Source organism: Sminthopsis crassicaudata, chromosome 5 (assembly GCF_048593235.1).
Source record: "Sminthopsis crassicaudata isolate SCR6 chromosome 5, ASM4859323v1, whole genome shotgun sequence".
Taxonomy (NCBI): domain Eukaryota; kingdom Metazoa; phylum Chordata; class Mammalia; order Dasyuromorphia; family Dasyuridae; genus Sminthopsis; species Sminthopsis crassicaudata.
In genome coordinates, this window is record NC_133621.1 from 46,394,452 (window position 1) to 46,420,194 (window position 25,743).

General features: G+C 37.0%; 1 long non-coding RNA gene across 1 annotated transcript in view; it reads left to right on the forward strand.

Annotated features, from left to right (window-relative positions):
- Positions 1-25,743, forward strand: part of LOC141545234 (uncharacterized) — a 31,424-nt gene that overhangs the window by 903 nt on the left and 4,778 nt on the right. Inside the window, exons 2-4 of the long non-coding RNA XR_012482931.1 lie at positions 4,449-4,522; positions 14,805-14,943; positions 23,060-23,135. This is a non-coding gene — a long non-coding RNA (uncharacterized LOC141545234). The remainder of the gene's footprint in view (positions 1-4,448; positions 4,523-14,804; positions 14,944-23,059; positions 23,136-25,743) is intronic.

Genomic DNA, 25,743 nt, shown 5'->3' on the forward strand with positions numbered 1-25,743 from the left:
AAATTCACCGGAGGTGCACGCCTGTGTCCTTGAGAGACAACCCCAAATGTTGTCCAGATGTTGGAACAACCAAACCCCGCTGCAGCCACAACAGAGAAAGTGGATTTTTCGCATACCACCGGCCTTCTGTTTAGTTTCCTTGTAATACATTCATTTAGCAGAAAGTCCTAACAGCCTGTTAGTAGTGGATGTTGCGAAGTGCTCGCTACCCCTGGAAGAATGAAGAAATGCTTTTGTGTCAGTAAAGAGAGTAATTCAAAGCATGTAATTGATTTTCTACAGTTTCAAACTGTGATAAGACTAAGCTTTGGCAGCAGAAACATATGTTAGCAGTTTTGTCAGTGTTTCTCAATGAATCCGAAAGAGAAACAAAAGGGGGAAGAGAGAGAGAGAGAGAGAGAGAGAGAGAGAGAGAGAGAGAGAGAGAGAGAGAGAGAGAGAGAGAGAGAGAGAGAGAGAGAGAGAGAGAGAGAGAGAGAGAGAGACAGAGACAGAGAGACACAGAGAGAGACAGAGACAGAGACAGAGACACAGAGACAGAGACACAGAAACACAGAGACAGAGACAGAGACATAGAGAAAGAGAGAGACAGAGAAAAGAGGAAGTGAGGGAAGGAGAAAAAGGGAGGGAGGGAGGAAGAAAAAGAGAAAGAAAGGAGTACCCCCACATCTTGTAGATTGTTAACTCGCCTTGTACACCCCAGTGGATATTAACTGACACTGGCAGTAGAATTTAGAATAAATTGATCTGTTCGCCCACACATTCACCAGCCCTTGAAGCATCAGGACAGCTGGGCTCCCCAAGACAACAGAGCTCACCAGGTTACAATGGGGAACTCCTCCTTGTCCATTTTCTCAATGAATAGTGAGTGCTATGTTTATCTGTTAGGCTCCCTCTCCACTTCACTCCCCACTTACACTGGACAAATTAGAAAAAAGGCTTTCTGGTGCAAGTCTCCATTAATATGCAGAGCATTCAAGCTCACCAGCAGGTTCAGTGAAGGATATCAAATCAAACGCCAAAGAGGATGCAGGCCAGCTGTTCTTGTGGAGGATTCACGTGTAAAATAAGCCAGCAGTATAAGCAAAGAAGCCAGTGCACAAGAGTGGGAGGGGGGAGAACCCTGGATCCAGGGTGAGAGAATCTGGGTTCAAATCTCAGCTTCTTTATTCAGAATGTCACTGGGCTTCAGTTGGCTCACCTATAAAATAAGGCAAGGGGAAATGTGGGTGTTGGGGACTGGATGCTGATGATAAAGAGTCATCAAGATCTAGAATCTTGTTGCTATACTATGTATCAGCATGAAAACAGAATGTAAAATTCAATGGAGTTTAAGAAACATTTTTTAAATACTTCCTATGTTCAGAGCCCTGTACAGAATTTTGCTAGAATCAGAAAGCTATCTCTAGGATTCTAAAGATAGCAGGCAGTGTTTGATTATTCTCATCATATATTATTGTGAAACCAGATAAAGATCAGACAGATAACTTCAAAAGATCTTTTATTTGTCAAATGTAGGATGCTTACTAATGAGGTCTTCCCATATGAGTTTATAATGTAGAGTATTCCCAACAAATAGCACTATTAATTACCTGCTAATTATGTGGGATAATGGAAGGGACCAATGATATTGATTAATGGAGAATCTCTCTCCCTCTCCCTCTCCCTTTCCCTCTCTTTCCCCTCTTCCTCTTCTCCCTCTCCCTCTTCTTCTTTTCTCCTCTCTCTATCTTTCTCTCTCTCTCTCTCTGTCTCTCTCTCTCTGTCTCTCTCTCTCTGTCTCTGTCTCTCTCTCTCTCTCTGTCTCTCTCTCTCTTTCTCTCTCTCTCTCTCTCTCTCTCTCTCTCTCTCTCTCTCTCTCTCTCTCTCTCTCTCTCTCTCTCTCTCTCTCTCTCTCTCTCTCTCTCTTACACACACAAACACAGAGGATTTTTAAGTTTAAATTTGGCATTGAAATCGATCATTTGATTATTTAAGAGTAGCATACTCCTTACTTCCTTCCTTCATTGTGTTTACTTAGGAAAATATTATTTAATGTTTCCTGACAATATTCAGAGGGAAGGTGCATAGAAGAGAGGAAGGAATACTCATTCAGGAGGCTCCTATTTTGGGGGATGTTGATTCAGAATTAAAGGCCTATCATAACTAATCCACCAAAGAAAAAAACTCTACATGGATAACAGAAGGTTACCTGAGCAGACAGCATCCTATAGGCAAATTACTATTCTTGACAGAAGGCAGAGGCTGCTACTAAAGCTTCTCCAGATTAGTCAGGAGATCTGGTTCTAAAATAGTCTCTACCACTGATTCAGAAAATATTTATTAAGCCCCTCTTGTTTGTTAGATTATTGGGCTGACCAGGCTTTAAGGTAGAACTACATTTGCATAAAATGTCAAAAGTAAAGTCTATTTGGGATTGCATAATCTTAGCAAAGGAGTTTAAATTCTCTGGCCCTCTTTTCTTTCTGCTGGCTGGCACAGTGGGTAAAGTGCTAGGCTTGGAGTCAGTTCAAATCTGGGCTCAGACATTTATTAGCTGTGTGACCTGAGGAAGTTAACTCTGTCTGCCTCAGTTTCCCCAACTACTAAATGGATTGGAGACATCCATCTTTTAATAAGGTCCTGTAATAATTCAGCTGGTCAAACCTTTTGGATGGAGTCCAGGATAGATAATGATGATTGATGATGATGATGATGATGATGATGATGATGATGATGATGATGATGATAATATTTACTAGCTGTGTGATTTGGGGCAAGTTAATTAACCCCAATTGCCTCTAATGGGGAAGAAAAGGAAAAAAAGAAAGACCTTCAACTCATCTAAGACAACTTTCTTATTTGAGCAAAAATACAAAGTTTCCTATTTGGAAGCAGATAAATGTTAAAAATACCCATCTTTCTCTAGGGGGAAAAAGTCTTCCCAATATACAGCTGGCTCTAGTTCTGTCCTGACCAGGAGGGATCTTAATAATCCAGTCCATACCTGCAAAGGGATCACTCTATAATATAACTAGTAAGTGTCATCTGCTTGTACTTAAAGATCTCAAGTGAGGGGAACTTAAAGCAACCCATTCATCTTTTGTGAAGCTCTGATTGTTTGGAAGGTTTTTTTTTTTTTTTACTACTTAAAGCCTAAATTTGGGTTCACAGAGGCAAAGTGAGTTGATCCAAGTTAATCAAGTGGAGAACTAGAACTAACTTGAGCTCTTCTTCACTCCTAACTTTCAATCTAGTAATCTTTCCACTTCACCACACTGCCTAGAGAAGAGACATACATATGTAAAAGATAATGATCTTACAAGGGATGAAACTTGTTTGTCAGAGAATTAGATCTTAACAATAATTGGAACTATGGACAATGAGAATCACCTGCCTGAAAAAGCATGACTAGAAACTAGAAAATTACAAATCAGAACCAATTTCATCTGTAATCAAAATATTTATACTACAAGGTATTGTCCAAGCCAACATATTTTGAAGCTTTCTTTTAAAATGATCGATTTATAACAAATAACTCTTCCAACCTTGAAAACATAAAACTAATGCACAAAAGATTCGAGATGCTTCCTAATGAGGCTGAAAACTTAATTTCAAGTCCAATCTACTGTCTCTTATCTCCTCAAATGGGTCACAAGGACTTAAGGGAAAAGACCAGAACAGTAAATCGAGTGTCATGACTGAGGGGCCAAAATCAAGGGAAGCATAATTCTCCCCAACATGGCCTTTTGGTTTTTTCAGGGTGGTCCAGAGATCACTATCCCTGTGCCAGTTTGTTCAATCCCACTTTCTTGCTTGGCTCCACTCCTGGCTTTGCATGACCATGATGCCCTTCTCCTCAGGGTTGCCTTTCCCTTTAACTGCAGAGGAAACATGGGCAGTACACAGTGGAACTGCATCTACCTCCCCTTCAATCTCCCCCCCCCCCCAATATACCTTCTCTAATTATACTTGCCTCAAGTGAAAGGATTCCTAGTCTCAACTCTGGAAAGATCCATGTCTTAAACTTCTCTTTTGTGCCAATGGTTAGGACCAAACTAGCCATCTAATAGATGCTTAATTATTATTGGGATATTGATTAATTTATTGATTGATAAGAGTAAAGGAAATATAGAAATGAGAGATGAGCTTCTTCTGTGCACCACTATTTATAGCATAAGGGGAGGGGGTTTGGACATTTCTGACTTAACACCTTTGGTAGTTATCTATAACTCAGGCTGAAGTCTCCTCTATTTTCTCCATTCCATTCCCTAATATTTATTAAACTCCAATTTTGTGCCAGTCACTGTGTAGGGCAGTAGGAATACAAAGCCAAAAATGAGAAGGACAGTGGATAGAGCACTTAAAAGAATTTACATTCTACTGCATTAAATATTATTCTTGTCATTCATTGTTTTCATATATATGTTAGCACATATTTCTCTAGCAGTTTGAACTCTTCATTCCAGGCTCTCCATTCATGAACTAGTCACCATCCATGCTCTTGGCTTCATTACCTCCTGCTAATTTTCCAGAAATTTTGGTAAGTGAATCCTGTGTGATATGATAGACAAAATACTATAGTAGAATCTGGATCTGAAATCAGAAACCCCAGGTTTAAATCCCAGTGACATCTCTTACTCCTGTGAGATGTTGGGCAAATCATTTAGCTTCTCTGGGTGTCAATTTCTTTCTTTCTTTTTTTTTTTTTAATGTACAATTTTAAAAAACATATTTCCTTATTTGTCATGTTGTGCAAGAAAAATCAGACCAAAAGGTAAAAATCATGAGAAAGAAAAAGCAAACAAAGAAAAGTGGAGATACCATGCTCAGATCCATATTCAGTCTCCATAGTTCTCCCTCTGGATGCAAATAGCACTTTCCATCCCAAATCTATTGGAATTGTTTTGGATGACTATATTAATGAAAAGAGCTAAGTTGATCATCACATGATCTTGCTGTTACTTTGTACAGTGTTCTCCTGATTCTGTAAGTCTCTCCAGGCTTTTGTGAAATCAACTTCTTCATCCTTTCTTATAGAACAATACTATTCCACTACATTTTATATACCATAACTTATTCAGCCATTTCCCAACTGATGGGCATCCATTCAGTTTCTTGTTCTCTGCCACTACAAAAAGGACTGCTATAAACATTTTTGCAGATGTGGATCCTTTCCCCTCTTTTATGATCTCTTTGGGATGCAGATCCAGTAGTGACATTAATGGATCAAAAGATATGCAGTTTTATAGCCTCTTGGGCTTACTTCCAAATTGCTCTCCAGAATGATTGGATCATTTCCCAACTCCACCAAAAATGCATTACTGTCCCAGTTTTCCCACATCCTCTCCAACATTTATCTTTATTTTTTCTGTCATCTTAGCCAATCTGAGAGGTGGGAAGTGGTCTTAAATGGGCATTTCTCTAATCAATAGTGATTTAATGAATTTCTTTCATATGATTAGAAATGGCTTTAATTCCTTCACATGAAAATTGTCTGTTCATATCCTTTGACCATTTATCAACTGAGGAATATGGGAACCAATTTCTTTATGTATAAGACAAAGGGATTGAAATGAATTAAATGATTCCTCTTAGCTCTACATGATGAGACCACTTGGAGCAAGTAGCACATAGATCATAGAAGGCAAAGAGAATTCAATGATTTGTGGCTGGAAGGAACCTTAGGGACCAGATAGTCCAATTCCCTCTTTTTTGAAGATGAAGAAACCATGGCAGGAAGGGGTTAAGTGACTTCTCCTAGGTCACATTGGTATTAAATGGCAGAAATGAGATTCAAGCTGACTCTAAATTCCCCTCCCATGAACTACATCCTGATGCTAGTTCTATTTTCAAAGTCAGAGGCAGCTGTGTTGTGTCCACCTACACATCAACAAAGAATCTGCCAGCATCAGTCAGCGAGATGGATGTTTTCCCTGAAGTAGCCATCTCTCTGCTAGTGAATTCTGGTAGAATATAAATCTTGGGCTCTCATTAAAATATTCTAGAAAAAAACAGCAGGCAAGTGAAGCCAATCAAATCTTCCATTAATCTAAATATTAATGGCTATAACTATGAAAAAGTTTCCTTAAGACCATACATAAAAATGCAATATTCCTAGAAGTCTCCATTTGGCATTTAAAGCTTTGGGTAATTGAATACTTTGTATTTCCCATGGAGCCCAGGATCATCAAGAATTTGGGGGGGGGGAGGGAAAAGTTATCTATTCCGTATTGCACTCTGTTACTCAGATCATCTTGTCTGTTAATTATCCGGATTGCCCACCTCCCTCTTCCTTCTACCCTCTGGCTATTTCCTTTAACAAAAAATTCACTTCTCATTAGCAGTGAAAGTGGAAGGCTAAGGGAGGGGAGAAAGTGAAATCATCAATGTTGTCATTTCTTTCTGAAACTCCCCTGTAAACTGGTTGGTTTGCCTTTATTTACTTAAAGATGGGTTTGGCCTATTCCAAGTAAAACAAAGTAGAAAGTATCAAGCCTTAGAATCTGAATCTGGGGATAAGTTCTGATGAGATCTTGAGTTCTGAGACACCTTTGGAAGCAGAATCTTCTATTTCAAGTTGCTTTGACTAAGTTGCATTGTGGAGAGATTCAGTAGACTTGAAGATTTAAAAATTTGATGAACATCTTATTATTAACAATACTAACAAAAAAAGTGCCTGACTTATATTATCTCATCAAAGCCTCCACAAAACCATAGATAATAGGTATTATATTTATATTTATTTATATTATATTTATTATTATACCAATTTTACAATTGGAGAAATTGAGATTTGGAGCCATTAAGCAACATGCTTGCCTTTGATCACAAAGCTTAGTGTCTAAAGTTAGGATTTATTATTTGACATCTAGGTATAGTGGCTACAACAATGGACCTGAATTTAGACCTTCATTCTAACACTGTGCCCTTGGACAAGTCACTCACCTGTCTGCCTCAATTTCCTCATCTTCAAACTAGAAATAATAATAGCACTGACTTGTGAGAATAAAATACAACAATATTTATAATCCTTAAAATATTTTATAAATCCTAGCTGTAGTGGTATTTGTTACCGTAGTTATCATTATTGCGGTTTTTGGTAATTTATTGAGGGTTTGGTTTGGGCAGTAAGGATGGGGATAGTCCAGACTGATGATTTCTTTAATAGGAGAAACTCCTGGTATGGAAACTATCTCCACAGATGTGGATTGACAATTCATCTGTAATTTGTAATCTTAGAGTTATCAGAATACCCCTGGTTAAAATTCACAGAAACTTGGAGAATTTGAGATATTACCTACCCACTTCTGGCCACTAAGTCTTCCCAATAATGACTCTTGGAATAAGAGCTATAGTTGAGCTATCTTGGTACAAGAGTTATAGTTGAGCTATAGTATATATACTATACACATACATGTATACACACACATATATACTATACACATACATGTATATACACACATATATACTATACACATACATGTACACACACATATATATATCTACCTACATATCTATAGACACATAAACATACCTATACACACACACACACACACACACACACACACACACACACAAACTCATATATGGCTTTAAGTACAGTACTCTATCCTCAAAGACACAGTTCGACATCTATAATGTTCCCACTTCCATGGAAACAGATAAGCCTTTTCTATCCCTATCCCATTATCTGGATCTATTCCTTTCCCCTCTCTATGATTGCATTTGCCTGTCCTCCATCCCCTTCTATCACAAGATCCTGCTTTTTGATATCTTAATCCTTATGAAGATGTTAATGACTGAATAAATGTCACAGACTGATAATGGATAACTGCATTATCCCCTTTGGAAATATTTCTCTTTTAGAATGTGCTAGTACTTCTATGGGTACTTGGCTCACCTAGATATGAACTAGCAAGGGTGTCCTTGCAAGTTGAATTGAGAGCTAATTGCTGACTAGCATTCCCCAACTGGATATATGACTCAACCCTCCCATTTCTCCTTACAAGGCAGCTATTGTTCAGGGGCCTTGAGCTCTGTGTCTCTAGGATCTTCTCTATTGATCCTAGCTCTCTAGTGTCATTCAGTTATTCTCAGTCAAGCCCCATAGACCATAGCACATGAGGCCATTCTATCCTCCACTACTTCTCGAAGTCTGCCCAAGCTCGTACTTTTTGTCTTCACAATCTATCCATCTCATCCTCTGCCAACTTCTTCTCCTTTTGCCTTTAAACTTTCTCAACATCAGCGTCTTAGCTTCTTAGAAATGACATAATAACAGAAAAGTAGCTGACATATTTTTGTATTTTGCTTATTTATAATGGAGGGCAATACCATGGCCCATAAGATCCACATGGTTCCATCTTTAGGGAATCTGTTGAAGACACAGTTAGTTATGAGTCCAGTCACAATCATTTAAAACACCAGTCAGAAAAATTCCTAACATTTAGACAAAGATTCAGCTTCCTGGCTAACTTTACATTTATATCTATCTCTACTTAACCCCTGGTCTCTTTGTGGTTTAGGAAAGATTCAGTTTACTGGAAACATCAGAATACCAAAACAGTCAATTATATTACAGTGGGTTTGGATAGAGAGGCACACAAAGAAAGTTGGGGGGGGAAGCCTTCCTTTTCTTAACTTAGCCTAGGTCTTTCGCCCTCAGATGCTTGTGGAGTCACTGACCCTGTTCAGTGTCTCTCTTCTCTGCCATAGCTCAGACTTCCAGGAAAAACCACGTATTCCAGTTCCTGTAATTCTTCCTCATTCTAGCATCACTGGGACTTAACCTAGTTTGGCTCTTCCATTCTGAGATGCTTGTGGAGCCATTGACCTTGCTTAGTATCTGCCACAGTTCAATCTTCTTCACTCTTCAAAGGTGTGCTAGAAAACCACATGCTCCAATTTCTGCAATTTCTCATCACTCTAGACAGTTCTCGGTAGGACTGGGAAGACATAAGAAAACCCTTCAGACAGCTGAAGTAGACCTCTTGTCTAGCATGATTTCACTTCAATGCCAGGAAACTGAATCTCTTCCATTTATTGTGTCAGAAAGATCCTGAAGATCACCTGGGACAAGATACCAGACTCAGGTCCTTTCTTGAACTAAACTGCCAAGAATTCTAACTCTATTGCAGAGAGCACAACTCCATTGGGCTGGCCGTATTGTTTGAATGATAAATGTATGTTGGCCAACATACACACACACACACATGTATATATTTCGTGGAGAACTCACACAGGACAAGCGCTCACAAGGTGGTCAGAAAAAATGATACAAGGACACTCATTATCTCTTAAGAACTTTAGAACTGATTGTATGACAATGGAGACCCTGGCACAAGACCCTCATCAGAGAAGGTGCTGTGCTCTGTGAACAAAGCAGAATTGAAGAAAGATGAAATGTCTATGTTGGAAGACTATTTGTATCTGACCTGTGACAGCACATTCTGTATTGGTCTGATCAGCCACAGTTGGACACACTGTAACTCGACTCTAACATAGTAATGTTATTCTGGTCTTCTTCCAGTACAAAGGACAACAACTAATCAACTTCAATGGGTTACAAAGACTTTTTCCATTTAGCCTAAGGTCATTTTGACTAATAAATGATTTGAAACCAGTTTTTCCATTTTTATAATGATTTACTACATAGCTTGCTTTTCTAATCCAACAATATGATCCCAATCTTAGTTGCTACCTGTAGCACTCAATCAATCAACATTTATTAAGTACCTACTATGTGCTAGATACTCTGTTAAACTCTGGGGATACAAAAAGAGAAGGAACTTATAATATAATAGGAGAGACAAAATGCATGCAAGTAAATGCAAAGCAAGCTATATATGGGATAAACAAGACATATTAAACTGAGGGAAGACTCTAACTTAGGGAATGCTTGCTGTAGAAAGTGAATTTAATTGGACTTTAGGAAGCCAGGGAGGTCAGTAGTTGGAAGAGAGGAAGGAGACTGCAGGCACAAGTACAGCTAAAGAAAATGTCCAAAGCCAAGAGAAATCTTGTTCATGAAAGAGCCAGGAGGTAGTGTCACTAGATCAGGGTATAGAAGGGGAGTAAGGTCTAAGAAGACAGGAAAGGTCTGGGTTTTTTAAGGGCTTTGAATGCTAAACAGAGCATTTTGTATTTGCCCCTGCAGTCAAAAAGCCACTGAAGTTTATTGGGGGTGAAGGATCTGACCTGAGCTCTAGGAAAATCTATCTCCATTCTAATGGAGAATGGATAGAAATGAGACTGGAGAGACCTGGGGCTCTGCTCCAGAGGGGTGATAATATCATGGGACAGAAGGGAACATATTCAAGAGATGTTGCAAAGCTAAAATCAACTGGTCTTACCACAACTTGGATATGGACGGTAAGAGTCAGTGAGGAGTACACTATGACTTCTAGATGGGGAACCTAAACACTGGAAAGATGGCATGCCCTCTATAGCAATAGGGAAGCTGCTAGGGAAGCACTCTGTAGTAATAGGGAAGCTAAGTAATATGGGAAGATTTAGAGAGGAGAAGGTAATGAGTTGTGTTTTAGATATAACAAGTTTGAGATATCTATTGGACATCCAGTTCAAGATGTCTGAAAGGCAATTGAAGATGAAAGACTAGAGATTAGCCAAGAAACTGGGGCAGGAAAGGTAGATTTGAGAATCATCATGATAATTAAATTCTTGGGAGTTGAGATCACCTAGTAAAGTAGCACAGCAGAAGAAAGGAGATGTAGGACAGAACCCTAAAGGATATCCTCTGTTGGAGGACATGTTCTGGAGCTGGATCCAGCAAAGGGGACAGAAGCAACAATCAGGTAAAGAGAAGGGGGAAGAGGAATGGCCAGAATACCTAGAGAAGAAAGTCTAATATCCGGGAGAATGTGATCAACAGACTACAGAAAGATAGAAGAGAATGACTTTTTCCTTTTAAGGGTAGAATTTCATTCTCAGGATAAAATGTGTGCTCTAGCCTCTTACTTATCTTTCCAAACCCCACCATATCTCACCTCCATACAAAGTTAATAGCTCCCTTTCAAGAATTTCTACCTTGAAGTTCCCTGCTGCCCTCTACTCTGCTGTAAAAGTGCTTCTGTCTCTTGGGATCACAGGGACCTCTGCTGACCTCTAGGCGTCAGCTTCCCTTGGGAGAGGTCAGATACCAGAACCAACAATATTTTAAGTAAAAAGAATGAATTACTGATGGTAGTATCGCCTGTCTTGTGGGAGACCCGTGGGAGAAAAGCGTTTTCTTTGATTCTTTTTTTTTAGTTAGTAGTAAATCATATTTCAGAGGCCCCTCTCCCCACAGTGCAAACATACAACTAGCTCTCAATTTTTCCAAGTGATAAGTGCCTCATCTCTTTGGAGCATGCTTAGGGCTGAGGGGCTAGCCATATTAAGGTTTCATTATTGATATCAGAATTGCTTGCAATATAATGGAAACTTTCAATTTTAATGTCCAAACTTCTATCTTTCCAGAACAGATAATGTCTCTAGTGAAAAATTGGTACATCAGGAGTAAACATAATTCTTTCCAGCCATCCTTATCCTTTGGGCAGAGGAAGGATTTTGATGTCTCAGCTTCTGAAACTTTTCAAAAGTACAAAATTCATTTGTAAAGAATAAACAAAAGGAATGTTATTGACACTGAAATTTCCATCCTGATGTTAGAATTGAATAAAGATCCAGTAAACTCAGTTCTCTACAGTTAAAAAGGAAAGTTAATTATAATATCAAAAAAAATTTAGGGGGGAAACACCCACTTCCTTCATGAATCATTTTTCAGGATAAACATGTACAGTTGGGATGAATGGAAATGAGACTTCTGAGTTTGCTCTCCAAATTTTTAATCTTAAAAGTCTACTGGAGACTCTGAAGGTAACTGTTGCAGAAAATATTAGGGACACAAAACATCTAGAACAGAACTGAGCAGGATGGGGTCCCTGGGATCTACATGAGAAAATTGGATTCCCATTAGGTCTTCTGTAGTCACTTAAACAGTATCATTGTAACTCTTCTATTTTTAACTCTTTTCTTGTTTCTTCAGCTTAAATCAGAGGAGGATTTAGGTTTTCTGTGCAAATAGGTGACTTTAATCAGAGTCCTGAAGAATTTAATTTGTTTTTCTTCTCATTTTTAGTTTAGTCATCCAGTGAATAATTCTCCTAGTTCTGCTCATCTCTGTATCAGTTTATTCAAGTCTATTTAAAGCTACAGCATTCATCCTATGATCCAGTAGCACATTCCTTTAAGTTCATCTCACCACAACTGGTCCAACCAACCTCTTAATGATGGGTAACTACTTTATTTCCAATTCTCTGCTATATGAAAAGTTATAAAATAATCTTGAAATAGCCTTGAAATCATAAATAACTGAATCTTTAGGTCCTTTTCCTCTATCTCTGATCTCCTTGAGTATAGGAGAAATCAAAAAGATGTGCAGAAGGGAACACAAACAGAGCGATTTTGTTACCTTGTTCAGTTTCATATGTGAATATAATGCTTAGAATATTGTGTGCTAAGGAATGAAGTTAAAGAGACAGCATCACCTTTCTCACTGAAAGAGGCTAAAAAAACCTCATACCTAGCCATACACAACAATTCAGCTTCTTCTACAATCTCTATTCTTGTTCTCTTTGTGGCGAAATGTTTGCTTATTGATGATTTTACAACAAAAAAGAGAAAAGGAGAATAGGCTGCTAAGAAAGTTTCCCTTTATGTACTGTCACAGAATTTAGAGGAGATGGGGTCTTAGATGTCATTTATCCCAGTCTCTTCAGTATTCTGATGTGTGGTGAGCATTGGGGGGAGGGGTCAGGGAGAGAATGCCTATATGTCTTATCTTGTCAGCCTTAGATCACAAAGTCTTAGAGAGCTTCTTAACATTTAACTGGCCCTAACATTCTTGAATCAGGGCTTCCAAAAGTTATTTCATTAATAACCAGCTCACTGGTAAAAATCTTCCCTGATCTAAATTAGGGTGGGGCCTTTGGAAAGCAGAAATTAGCCAGCTGCTGGAACAATTGTTGTTCAGTTAATTTTTTAGTCATGTCGGACTCTTCTTGATCCCATTTGTGTGTGTGTGTGTGTGTGTGTGTGTGTGTGTGTGTGTGTGTGTGTGTGTTTGACAAAAATACTGGAGCAGTCATTTCCTTCTCCAGCTTCAGTTCATTTTACAGATGAGGAAACTGAGGCAGATAGGATGAAGTAACTTTCCCAGGGTCACACAGCTTATAAGTGTCTGAATACAGATTTGGACTCAGATCCTCCCGACTCCAATGCCAGGACTCTATTCACTTCTCCACCTAGTTGGTGAGTAATAGTCAAAGCCTTTCAGGGAAATGCAGTGGAGATGCTGCCAGTGTTATCAGTCCAGTGAATGACCTTCAAGAATTCAGAGTCAGCACACCACCAAGAGGAAGATCCATCCCTGCAGAAGACTTGCTAATACATAGTTTTCCAATTCATATATTCTAGTACTGGTAAAATGTCCATCTGCAAGATGCTATTTTATATGCATGTAGACATAATGATGTCAAAACCATTCATTTGAGAAATGAAAAATGGTTTGATTAGTCCTTCAAACAAAGGAACATAATAGTCTGACTCCTTCTAGATCAATGGGTTCTATCAGGTATTAGGAATAGTAATAATAATAATAATGATGATGATGATGATGATGATGATAGTAATTCATGTTTATATAGAGCTTGGAGATTTACAAAGTATTTTCCTTCCAGAGCTGAACCAAACAGCTTACTAGCTGGGAATACACACTAGCTAAAGGTTGAAATTGGAATTTTTATTAAGCAAAGGATAGACACAGGAACAAAGTGTCATTTCTTGTCCAAATAGTCACCCTCTGGTCCCGGTCTCAGCAAACCTGAGAAATGCAGTGGCCCAGATGTTACCAGAGCTTCTATCAAACTGGCAAATGCCTAAAGGACTAGCCTCAGGCTAGGACAGCCCTGGGGAGAGATTGCTGCCACAAGTCTTTTAAGAATGCCAGTACCAGAGCATCTAGCCCAACAAAACCCAAGCTTGACAGCAGAAATGAATGTTAACACCTAACGAGCTGCAGAGGGGGAATCAGGTACTGTTGCATCTGGATTGTATCAACATAGGCGATCCAAGGTTAGGCAAGCAGCAATTTTAAGCTGAGAAGCAGCAGCAGCCTGGTGGTAGACCTCCATGGTCTATGCTAATGAGCTCCCTTCGGACCACTGCAGAGAAGAATCAATAATTATATATATTTTTTATTTTTTTCAGTAAGAAACTCACTTTGAGTTATAGCTGTTCCCGTGAATGCTGGTTAAACAGCAAGCCCTAGAAATTTCAATAAAGGTGATTTTCTATTTTAAACAATTTGCCTGTCTTCATATCCCTGTGTTTATTTGAAAATAGAAAATACTTTGTTGTAGCAAGCCCACAGCAGAGGGATTTGATGGATGGGCAGTAAAAGCAAAAATGAAAAAACAAACAAACAAAAAAAACTTGAATTAAAATTAAGAGAAATTCATAGAATATTAGAATTAGAAAAAAATTATCTCCTAAGTAATAGTACCTTGTAATAAGATATGATTAAATGAATCTGCTCCTACTGTTGGTGGATTATTGTAGACTCTATATCATCATTGTATGGTTAATGTAGTGATATATGATAACAAATTAAGTAGCTTAAATGAAATGGATGCTTATTTGCAATATATATATATATATATATTTACATATTTATACACACACACATAAATGTGTGTGTGTGTGTGTGCGCGCGTATAAATTCCTAAATGCTGTACCATTCCGAATCTTCTTTTTTGATGTAGGTAATCAAATTGGGTTCTCTTTTGATGATATTTCATGAAGCAACCTTGAACTAATATGAATAATCCCAGCCAGTGATTCAAGAGGAAGACAGTGGAAAGGCTGATAAATGCAGAGACAGTAGATGAATCCCCAAACATGGTAAGAAATGTTATTATAAATAAGAAAATCAACTGACCATCTAGGCACTGAAGGAAAGATGAGGACTAGAGAGCTCATGCTCCATACTCAGTTCTGTCCCTCGGAGCTAATTATAGTTACTAGTTAATCCTCTCTTCAACTTATGAGGAGGGGGAGGAGAAGGGAAGGTAACAAGTATTTTATCAGGTGCCTACTTCATGCCAGGCATTGGCTTTACAGATTTTATCTCACAACAATTTGATTTTCACTGCAACCCTGGGAGATAGATGCTATTATTATTCCCCATTTTACAGTTGAGGAAATGGAGGCACATGAAGTTCAAGTGACTTGTAAGTCACATAGCTACTAAATATCTAAGGATGGGTTTGATATCAGGTCTTTATCACCTCCCTTAAGTTTTCTCTTCTCCAGATTTCTTATTTGAAAAATTATTATCTTCTCCCTTAATTGAAGCTTACATGTCAATATAAATTATAATATGCTGTAATTTTCAGTAACTTTAATGAAAAAGGTGAACATAGGTGAAGGCAACAAAAATATTTTGGATAGCATAATTCAGAAATGAGACACAAAAGAGACCAAAATTTTAAAACAGTTACATAGAAGCTTTGTGTCTCTATGTCAAGATACTTTCTTTAAAAAGATAGTAAGTGCTGGGCACAATACTATTCTAAAAAGAAGAAATGGATTATATTTTAACAGATATGAAATGATGGATTTTTATTCATTTGTGAAGCAGTTGTTTATGTATAGTCAGAATAGCAACTTGTTAGAGCAAGGACCAGAATAAATATCAAATTGGAGAAAGAAAATAAAAATGAATTAGCCGTCACAAGTCAGCCAATTCCAATCTGACCTATTTAAGCTATTCATTGAAACTGAAAATGGGAAATAGATAAAAGAATGGATTTAAAAAATGGATAAAAAACCCCAGAAATTGTTATATACTATCACCATTTCCAAATGGGGTTGAATTCATGTCATAATGATTAGATGATATAATTTTGAATGTATTAGGGGATTGATTCTCAAGATATATGAGAAAAACGAAGAATGCCAAATGTTTGGGGAAATTATGGGCATTATAAAGAACAAAAAGTCTGGATGGGGAAGGACTGAGAAGATATCAATCTCTGTGGACCAATATGTCTTTTACCCATCTCTACAAAATTTTGAAGAGAATAATCTACACACGGTTTTAGATTAGGAGAGAAGCAAAAGGATATTTTTGGTAAACAATAGTCTATAGCAGATCAGATAGAATTATACAACCACATTTTTATAGTTACACCATTGAATGAAATATATAAAGAAATGTGTGCTTATTGTTTGGATTGTTAAGTGTTTTAAATTATCTTAACCTTCTACCTAAAACAAAGGACCATATTTTTAACATCAATACTCTTCTGGTCATATTGCAGGGCTGTGAGTTATGGAATTTCACAGTCTCCAGAGAATTAAAATTCCTTCAAGGACAATGGAGATATAAATGTTGAGTTGTAGGATAAGTAGGATACCATACATTTCCAAACAAGAGATATACAGAAAATAAAATGACATGAAAGATGTCATCAGAGAGACATTGGCACATACACTAAAAAGAGACAGGAGATAAGGGTCCTTGGAAATAGTCCAACGAAATAGAATAGAGATAGCAGCAAGAGAATCAGATATATTTAAGGAAGTCATGTTCAATATATCTACTAAAAGTGGGAGACATCCCACATGTTTCATGAGATGAGAAAGTATGGACAAGTATCATCAACCTGAGGATCTGCATCAATGAAATTCCCTCCATTGTTCAAATTGTAAGTCATCTATTTCAGTAAATGGTTTTTGTGAGTTTCAATAATCAAAATTCCTGTGGATTTTTTATAGAACTAAATAAAATTATAACATTTACATTAATAAATGAAAAATAATCTTAGGTGGTGTTTATGAAAATAAAAAAACCTGCTTAACTTGGTATCCTAGATTTTAAAATATAAAAGGTTTACCAGACAAAAAAAATTAAATCATTAATGGAATAGGAGAAAGAATCAGTAAAGAATCAAACAAATATTTGTCTTTAATAAATCTACTAAGATAAAAACTGGGGAATTGAAATCATTTAATAAAGCTCATCGGGATAACTTGGTAACAATGTAACAAAAAAATATAGAACTTTACCTTATGACATATAACAGCAAATTCCAGCTGGATCATACATTTAAAACATAAAAAAGAATCGTTAGAAAGTTGAAAGAGAAGAGGATGATATACTTACCTCAAGTGTGGAGAAGAGACAAAACATTATTTATTGAAAAAATAGAAGAAATTGTTGAGAATGAGAGGATAGTTTCAATTACATACTATAGAGTCATCATCTCATTTATGAACATTCCCTCCACCACTGAGGATCTGCTCTAGTTCTCAATCTTAGTTTTTTTCATCCATAAAGTGGAAATATTTATACCACCTACCTCATGAAGTCATACATGTAACAGGGGTAATAGCTGAAGTAGAACATGAATATTAGACCCTTTTTGTGAAGGCATATACCCTGATCGTGTGCTAAGGAACTTCTGGAAAAGAATCTTCTGATTAATTCTTTGGCCCCTGGGACTAGGAGTCTATATAAGATAGGGTTAGGAATCAGAAGTTAGTGGCCCCTAAAATGCTACAGGAGCTGAAGAAAGGCTTGGGCCTTAGCTCTCCCTTGAGTTTCTGCATTGGTGTAAGACATATATTAAGAAGTGTTTTCTTACATACTACTTCTTGGAAGAGAAGATGGCGACCAACACATTCATCTATCACTTTGAAGAGAATGAGGGGTTATGACTGGCTGGTCATATGCTAGAAGATATGGACCTTGTTAGGTGTTTAGACAGAACAGATCCAAGATGAAAGCAAAATATTTATTTGGTTGTCTCATAAAGTTCTCTTTATCCACGGGGAGAGCTTAAGCTCTGTGATAGATTATTGACTTATGAGTTAAGTATCTGTTAAAGTTCATTTTTGTGCTTTAAGTATTATGGGCAGAATTTCAAATACATTGTGGATAGAATATTTTTGTAGCACCATCTGGAAATTATTGTTATTATTCAGTCATGTCATGTCTAACTCTTTGGTACATCATTTGGGGTTTTCTTGGCAAAGCTCCTGGAATGGTTTGTCATTTTCTTCTCCAGCTCATTTTACAGATGAGGAAACTGAGGCAGATGGAGTGAAGTGACTTCCTGAGAGTCACACAGTTAATATCTAGCCTTTCTGACTCCAGGCCCAGTATTCTAGTCACTAGCTGCTCATCTGGAAGTGCATTGCAAAAATTATATAACCAACTATACCCTTTGATCCCATAATATATAACAAGAACATTATCAAAATGGTTTTTTAAACAGCAATTTTTTCAACATATATGATTCATTTGTAATTGAAACAGCAACACAATGGAACTAATCCAAATTTCAATAACTGAAAAAGATCTAGCTAGTAAATATCTCAGCTAAAATTGAACTCAGATCTTCCTAACTTAAATTCTGGGACATTCTCCATTGAACCACACAACTCTAAATGTCAAACAAAGGAGTTTCTATTTTATTCTTCAGGCACCTTTGGAACTTTGTGAGTGCGAGAGTGACATGATCAAAACTTACTTTAAGAATATCCATATGGCTGTCAGATGGAGGAAAGTTTGGAGAGAACAGAAAGAACAGTTAGGTGTTTGTATTACATGTATATATGTATCTGTGCACACACAGATATACATATGTGTATATACACACCCATGCATGTGTATGTGACATACATGTATTTAAACAGGCACGCATACATGTAAATACCTAATTCAAACCCATACATACATGTGACAAATGTCTGCTTGTCTTCTTACCTATTATGAGCTTCTTGAAGAGGAGTATATATTTTTGCCCTTCTTTGAACCCTGCTAATGCTTAACATAGTGCCTGGCACATAGTAAATGCTTGATCGGTCAGTGCTTGTTTATTGACTGTTCAACTGCCTTTCTGGATAACTTATTTCCCTTTTAGATAGTTTAGAAATCCTTTTGTGCACAGGGAATGTTGATGGGACACTGTTTCTCTTCATGTTCCATCTATTTCCCCAAGTTTTGCCCTCTGAGTCCAATCAGGACAAATACATTTTTTTCTTCAACTTGGTAGCTCTTTATTTACTTTGAAAATAATATTTTGCCTCACCTAAATCTTTTTTTTCTCCATTGTAGAGATCCATACTTCTCAATCAAATTTTCATGTGACTTGCTCTCAAGGGCATTCAATAGACTCCCTCTGGATCAAGGTCCAATCTAGGGTCCATGACTTTCCTAAAAATATTGTGATAATCATATTTCCATATAATTGATTTCTTTTGTAATCCCATGTATTTTTATTTTAATAAAACAATAACAAAACTGTCATTTAAAGTGGGGTTTGTCATGTTTGTCCAAGAGATCTTAAGAATATAAACAGCTATGAACTCTGCTTTTGATACTTACCAGCTTTTCAATACTGGGTTTGAAGTCAGGAAGATCCAGATTCCGTCTCAGTCACTTACTAGTTGTGTGACCCTTGGCAAATCAGTCCACTTTGCTTTGCTTTAGTTTCTTCATCAGTGAAACAGGGATAAAGATATCATCTACCTCTGTTGGCTGTTGTAATGATTGAATGAAATCATAATTGTAAGAGTTTTAGCACAATGCCTGAATACATAGCAATACATACAATATATAAGGGCTAAATAAATGTTAGCTAGTAGTAGTAGTGGTAATAGTATTAGTATGTTGTTGTGGTGGTGGCAGTGGCGGCTGTTGTAGTAGTATTTGTAGTAATAGTAGTAGTGTAGTATTTGTAGTAGAAGTAGTATTTGTAGCAGTAGTAGTAGTAGCAATAGTAGTAGTAGTGTAGCATCTGTAGTAATAGTGTAGTATTTGTAGTAGTAGTATTTGTAGCAGTAGTAGTAGTAGTAGTAGCAGTAGCAGTAGCTATAGTAGTACTAGTATTAGTAGTATTTGTAGCAGTAGTAGTAGTAGCGATAGTAGTAGTAGTAGTGTAGTATCTGTAGTAGTAGTGTAGTATTTGTAGTAGTAGTATTTGTAGCAGCAATAGTAGTAGTAGCAATAGTAGTAGTAGTATTTGTAGTAGTAGTAGTATCTGTAGCAGTAGTAGTAGTAGCGATAGTAGTAGTAGTAGTAGTGTAGTATCTATAGTAGTAATGTAGTATTTGTAGTAGTAGTAGTATTTGTAGCAGTAGTAGTAGTAGCAGTAGCAGTAGTAGTAGTAGTAGTAGTAGTAGTAGTAGTAGTAGTAGTAGTAGTAGTAGTAGTATTTGTAGTAGTAGCAGTGGTGGTAATGGTGGTAGTGGTAGTAAATTGTCTTTTATTAGCATTAGTAAAAAGTCTCTAATATCCTTTCCAATCTGACCTAAGTTTTATGGACAAAATGTGACTTCCTTCTAAAAGAATTCAGCAATCTCGCCTTAAATTATTCTAGGCTGCAAAATGAGCTTCTTCCTAATGAAGTAATTTTAATACACTTAAGACAAAGGACACAGACACATCCACATTTTGGATTTAAGAATTTCCTTTAATACCGGTTTTCTAGTTTCTTGGAATGACATATTAATTAACCAACATGAATAGCAAGTTTGTATTTTCAACCAGTCTTGTCCACCAAAGAAGGTAATTTGATTTCTGAGTTAATGAATCAATCTTTTATGTGATTAATGTCTCAGTTCCCTGGAATGAATTTCTTTTATGGTAACTCGTTCATCTTTTAAAAACAAAACACCCCCACTCCACCCCCCATGATCCCAAGTCACGTAATGCAGAGCTGCCTCCATTTGTAGCTACATGCCAGGAATACTTTCCAGGACAGCTTCTGTTTGTCCTGGCCCAAGGGAAGGTAAACAGGGCTAACTTTAGACAAAATTATGAAGTCAGAGGCTTGTTTTTTTGCATTCCCATCTTTCTCTTTCTGCCCTCTTCCCTCCCTTAGGGAGGCCCCTCCTGGTAACTGAGCTGTCCTATTGACTTCTGCTGATTTTATTACCACTTATCAAACAGAGAAGGCTCTGTTATCCATCAATTGCCCCTGTTTGATTGAGTAACTGATTTTACTTTGATCAAAATTCATTCTCACTAAAGAGTCAACACAAGTCAAGCCCTTCCATTTTAAAGCTTTTATCTCTAATTGGGAAATGAATGGCTTTGTCACTTGTTAAAGAAATGCCAGCTATCAGCAGAGCAGGTGTAGGGCTCTGTGGGATCAGGAGGTGCTACTGAAATCACATTAGGGCTATTCAGCAGCCCCCGAAGAAGAATTTAATTTAGTCCATTTAGAATGACTTAGGAAGTGAAGATGAGAGATGCAAAATCAGTTTCTTTCCTAAAGATCTCTGACTTCCCCAAGGAGGAGCCAGGCCTTATTAGGGGTATAGTATGGGCAGAAAATATGCCCTCCCAGCTTCCTCTGCCTCATTTTCTCCATGGAATGCAGCCATATGCACACATATATACATGCATGTACTAGGCAGGGACACATGTACTCATGCATACATATACACACAAATAGCTTTGTTCATATATAATTACATGACTTGTTTTCCTGCCATGACACAGATATATAAGCAAATTCTCCCTGCTTCTAGCTTTTCTCCCCCATCTACTTCCTTAACTATTACGCTTGGCTCCCACTTCTCCTATCTTTAACTAAGCTCTTCTTTTTTGCCTTCCATTTACCCAGAAACTCCCAGGTACATAATTTTTTTTCTTGAATATTTGGCATTATTTTAAAATTTAATGTTCTTTCATACTGAATCTCCTCCCAGCAACTGACCTCCTAGAACATATTCTTATATCCTCTAAATTATTTATTTCTCTGATTTTGAAGTTTCTGACAAAATTTTCCATTTGGATACATCAGTATGGGCCAAATATGCTTAGAAACAGATTAAAACAAAGTCAAATGGAAGAAGGAAATATGATGATAAATGTCATAGTTATAAATTTTTAGCATACTTAAAGGCTTCAAGTATGACTTTATTTTGTAGATGAGAAAAGGAAAATTAAGTAATATGCCCCAAATCACACAGATAGTAAAAGTCTGAGTTGAAATTTGAAACCAGGTCTTCCTGATTCCAAATGTACCATTCTAGAATATGTGGTTAATAGTAGAAGAATCTATGATGATAATAATAAGTACAACATTTAAATAGTATTTTAAGGCCTCCAAAGCATTTTATACATATTACATTGATTAATCTTCACATCAGTCTTAGGAGGTAGATCCCATTTATCATCTTCATTTCACAGATGAGGAAATTAAGGCACAGAGTGGTTAAGGGAGTTATGCAGAGTCATAGAGCTGGTAAGATAATAAATTGTCTTAGGCAAGATTTGAAATCAGCTCTTCCTGACTCTGAGTCTAGCTTATTACATTCACTGCACCCTAACTAGCTCTCCCATTATATATAAACAATATAACATACATATGTATATGGTTTACATTTCTATCAATTATATTCATTATATTCAGCATCTCATTTCAGTCTTAAAATAATAGTGAAGTGTAAGAAGAAATATTCTAATTTTATAATAATGAAACTGAATGACATGCCTCATCTGAGGTAACAACAGCTAAAAATCAGCTCAGCCAGAATTCAAAACCAAGTCCTTACACTTAAGAATTGAATAAAGTCCAAGAGTTTGTGGGTAAGAATGTTGAACTTGACAAAAAGAATCTAAGATATTTAGGAGGAAATCTCAGAAGCCAACAAAAGGAAAAAGGGCTCCAGAAAAGAATAAAAAGAGAGATTGGATAGCTTAGCAATAACAATATGGCAGAAGAAAAGCTTGTGGATACATCTGGCTTCTAGAAAACTGAGACATTAAAGAAAGGTTTCCATAATTTTAATCTCTTTTGGATTTTGTGTGTGTGTGTGTGTGTGTGTGTGTGTGTGTGTGTGTGTGTGTGTGTGTGTGTGTATCTCCACTACCAATATACTATAGTCAAATAATGGGTCAGTCTTCGAATCCAAAATCTCCAGGATTGAAGTTTTGCCTCTAATACATACTTGGCTACACAATTGAAAGAAGCAAAATATTTAATTTCTCAATTGCTAGGCATCCCGGATTAATCAGATATCTGAGCCAAAAGGAAAAAAAATCTCCACAGTCTACTTCAGTGAAATGGCCCACAGTAAGTAAGCATTTTAAATATTGATATATTTGTTGAGTTGAATTAAATTGAATTGGATAGCTAAGAGGGAAATCTCTAAACTGGGTATGAATCCATATCAGGAAATAGAGTCCAAGTTAATCAGGATACTTAAAAACCTTTGCTTCTACTAGTCTGAATTGATCTACTCACCCTTACTGATGTCATGGAGGAATTTTCCAAAACTGGCAATGAAGAACTCCCTTTGGCAGTATAGATAATAAGGTCAAACCAATGACTTCAGGGTCTTCAAATTAATTATTGATTTACTGTATAACTGGGTTGAAAGGCAATGTAATACAGAGTCGCTTGCAAGTAATGGCACTATAATACTTGGTCTGCAAAATTTCCCAGATAAAAACACAACTCTTGAATATGATGGAGATAATGGTGCTAATGATGAAAACTAATAATGAGTCAAACAAATGGCTGTCATTATACATAGGGAGGAAGTCACTCGCAAAGTCCTTCAGTTAGGCCATCACTACCAAATACTAGAAAAAGTTTATCCCTAATGGTCCCACTTATTGATTAATGGAGATTATGCAATGAAATGATGGAAACTGTGAGATAAAAAATTAATTTTTTAAAGATTTTAAATAGATGCTTTACTGAACGATCCAAATCTCCAAAAACTTTTAGAATATAGAGACCAAGGCAAAGATTTTTAAACCAGAAATTGCAAAAAGGTTATCCTGAAGGAACTTAAATTTAGTGAGCAATGTGATTTATGCTAAGAATGGTAGAAATTGCACAACATATCACTGGAGACTACTAATATTTAGCACCTATAAACACCTAGCAGCTAGAAATACACATCAAAAGCATTCTGTCTTCCATGGAACTGCAGACAATGAATTTCTACACTATAAATATAGACATATACATATATATATATATATATATATATATATATATATATATATATATATATATATTCCAAATATAGCTCACACACCCAACAATTAATTGTTCACAATTACCCAGCTATAACATTATTTCATAAAAATTGGTTATAGTACAGGTTTCAGTGAAGATCACCTCTCTTATAGAGTTATTATCACAAAGGCAGAAGTGTCTGCCTGAGGGTGGCACTAACCAGAATTCCCTGTGTCCTGTGGCTTTTGGTCTTGAACAACTTCAATAAAGAAAGCCACAAGAAAAAAAGGAGTGAAAAAGCAGAGACATATGGGTTGTATTTATGGCCTATAAGGATGTAGTGTACTCTGACATGGCATTCTAAATTGTCCATGTAATGAAGAAACAGCCAATGGCCTTCACTCGCCCAACATTTTTCAGTCATATCTTACTTTGTGACTCAATTTGGGTTCTTTTTGGCAGAGACACTAGAGTGGTTTGCCATTTTCTTCTCCAGATCATTTTACAGATGAGGAAACTGAGGCAAACAGGATTAAATGACTGGCCCAGGGTCACATTAGTTGGAAGTATTTGAGGCTGGATTTGAACTCACAAAGAAGAGTCTTTTTAACTATGAGCTGATGTTCTAGCCACTATTCCATGTAGCTGCTCAGGGATCAGTAGGAGACCAAGAGAGACTGGAATCAGAGAGATATGTACAAAGTACATATGAATTAGGGCTGAAGCTAAGGAACTGAAAGCAGATTGAACAGATGTATGGTTGCTGAGAAACCCCCACTCAGTCCATGGCACTTTCCTTTTCCCTCCCACCTTGAATTAGGGAAGTCTGCTTACCTGTCCAACAAATCTTTTCCTTTTTCCTTAACTATGGAGAGAAAAACTCAGATTATCTACTCTCTGCTACAGCCAAAGCAGCTGCTCTTTGGAAGCTTGATGCAGTTAATTGCTTTCAAACATTATTATGCTATTTGAAATAGCTGTTAAAACCATATGCCCATTTACTATGAGCTTACCTGACTAAATATGTGCAATGGGATTGAGAAAACTCAATCAAAAAGGGAGGGGGGGAAGAAGTTTTCCTTAGCACAAACTCAGATGAGGGCTGATGAAAATTTTTCCAGAATGCATATATTCTTAAATATTCTTAAAACACAAATCTGACCATGTAACTCTCTTACTCAAAAATCTGCAATGCCTCCCTATTGCCTGTGGGATAAAATACAAGCTCCCTAGCCTGATTTTTAAAGTTCTCCATGATATGGCTTCCATCTACCTTTCCAGTCTTATTGCCTATTTCTGACCTTCCAATCTTCTTCCAATAAAACTGGCCTATGGGCTGTGCCTCATATACAACATTCTACCTCCTGTCTCCAAGGCAGTTCTCTGTGTCTGCCTTGACCAACATCCCAGGAAATGTTTCTAAACATAGCTTAGGTCCCACTTCCTACATGAGACCTTTCTTGAACCCTCTATTTATTAACACCCTAGTCTTTATGAATTTTTTTTTATTTCCTTATGTATGTTAAATCCTTAACAGTAGAATATAAACTTCCAGAGAGGAGGAACTATTTCATTTTTATCACTATATCCCCAGCACCTTACAGTGCCTTAAGAACACATAGTAGATGATTAATAAATGCTTGTTGGATTCCATTGTGTTGAAAAAAGATCTGAGGGACTTAATGGGCCACAAGCTCAATATGATGTGGCA